Genomic DNA, 1,965 nt, shown 5'->3' with positions numbered 1-1,965 from the left:
GTCTGATTACCCTCCATTCCCCAAATTTAGCATATTTAGCACCATTACTGTATTTTCTTTTTCTTTGTCCTATAAGAAAGTGTCCTATACTCTTTTTTGGAAACCGTAGGAGACTAAGTTTTAAAGGCATTCTTTTACATAACCAAAGAACAATTAATACATTCAGGAATTACCACTGATAAAAAAATTATTTAATGTATGTGCTTTATTCAGATTTCACCAATTGTTCCAATAATGCCCTACAGCAAAAGAAAATCCCGGATCGTGTGTTGTGTTAAGATGTCTTTTTAAAATCTAAATATTTATTCTTTCCTTGTGTTTTCTAAAAGTGCTATTTTTTTTTAAGATTTTTATTTATTTATTTGACACAGAGAATGAGAGATCACAAGTAGGCAGAGAGGCAGGCAGAGAGAGAGGCAGGCAGAGAGAGAGGGGGAAGCAGGCTCTCTGCTGAGCTGGGAGCCCGATGTGGGGCTCGACCCCAGGACCCTGAGACCATGACCTGAGCCGAAGGCAGATGCTTAACGAACTGAGCCACCCATGCGCCCCTAAGAGTGCTATTTTTGAGGAGTATAATTTAGTTATTTTGTAGAAAGCGCCTTTGTTTGAGTTTGTCTGAGGTTTCCTCGGATCAGATTCGGTGGACAAAGTTTTGAGCCCTACTGATACGTCACATCCGGAGGTAATTCTGATTGGCCGCTCCTGCCCACCACGTGGTCAGTGGCGTCTAGCTGGCACCGCCCCTGCAAGGAAGCCATTTTTTTTGTTGGATTCTTGTCCACTCCGCGCTCACTGTGTATTTCGGGCCTGAATGCCAGGGGGCGCCACCCCCGTCCGGCTGGGGACCTCGGACCCTGCGGCTGCTGGGGGATGTCCCAGGGCCGAGCGCGGGCCTCTCCCCATCTCAGACCACACGGTGAGGCGAGGCGCGAGGATGGCTGGGACTAATAGAAGGGGAGTGGCCGACCTTTAAAGCTTCAGGCCGGTCTCCCGAGGAAAAGCAAGAGGCCGTCGCACGGGGGAGGGAGTCCCGCGCTCTCAGGTACCCAACTCCAAACGGGGCGCCAAGGTCTGTCTCTGAGCGGACTTCCAGGCGCCGGGCAGAGAAAAACACGCCGTAGTCGGCAGGATTCGAACCTGCGCGGGGAGACCCCAATGGATTTCTAGTCCATCGCCTTAACCACTCGGCCACGACTACTCAGCGATGGGCCAGTTGCTTAAAGTCCCTCCTAGAAACGGCCGTCGCTGGAGCAGCAGGCGGGGCGACCGTGGCCGCCCGCGCGGGACGCCGCGGTCTCCAGACCATAACGGGAACCCTACGGTGAGGGCGGCCGGCGGCACTAAGGTCCCCTCCCGCAGCGGGGGACCGCGGCCCTGCAGCAGGCTTCTCCCAGCGGCGGCTGCGCGGACTCCCGAGGCCCCCGCTCCGGACCACCCCTGTCGCCTTTCTGCGCCGCAGCCGCGCTGCCGGATGCTTCCTGGGGAGGCAAGGGCGCTGCTGCCCAGGGTCCCGGGGTCCCGGCTTTCCGGGCAGAGGGCAGGCCCGCGGCGGGGCTCGCACAGCGGAGCCGCTCAGAAGCCAAGCTTGTCCACACTTGGCGCGTCCTCCGCCCTGGAGCCCGGTCACTTTCCAGGAGGAAGACCCCCGGCTGACTTGGGGCCCAGGCAGCAGCTCCGCAGGCGAGCCCGTGGTCTTTGCCCCCGTCCGGGGTTCCGATCTCCCAGTCGCAGGCTGCGGGTGACGGCGCTCCCCCGAGCCCTGCGCGCGAGCCTGGGTTTCTGTCTACCGCTGGGTTAGCGGTGCCAGTTTGAGAGAAGGGGAAACGCTGGCGAGGGGAGAAAGCACGCGGTTTACGGGGAGGGGAGGAACGGACGGGCAGGCGTTTAGTGGGACAGCCTGCTCCGAAGGGATAGATGTGAGCTAGTTATTATCCATAATTTACACATATCGCATACTCTTTATTG

General features: G+C 57.0%; 1 non-coding gene across 1 annotated transcript; it reads right to left on the bottom strand.

Annotated features, from left to right (window-relative positions):
• Positions 1–1,116: 1,116 nt before the first annotated feature.
• Positions 1,117–1,198, bottom strand: TRNAS-AGA. Its single transcript has one exon. It is a non-coding gene; the product is annotated as a tRNA-Ser (tRNA).
• Positions 1,199–1,965: the final 767 nt, after the last annotated feature.

The sequence above is a fragment of the Mustela erminea genome, chromosome 4 (genome assembly GCF_009829155.1).
Source record: "Mustela erminea isolate mMusErm1 chromosome 4, mMusErm1.Pri, whole genome shotgun sequence".
Taxonomy (NCBI): domain Eukaryota; kingdom Metazoa; phylum Chordata; class Mammalia; order Carnivora; family Mustelidae; genus Mustela; species Mustela erminea.
This window is presented reverse-complemented; position numbering and strand designations above follow the sequence as displayed.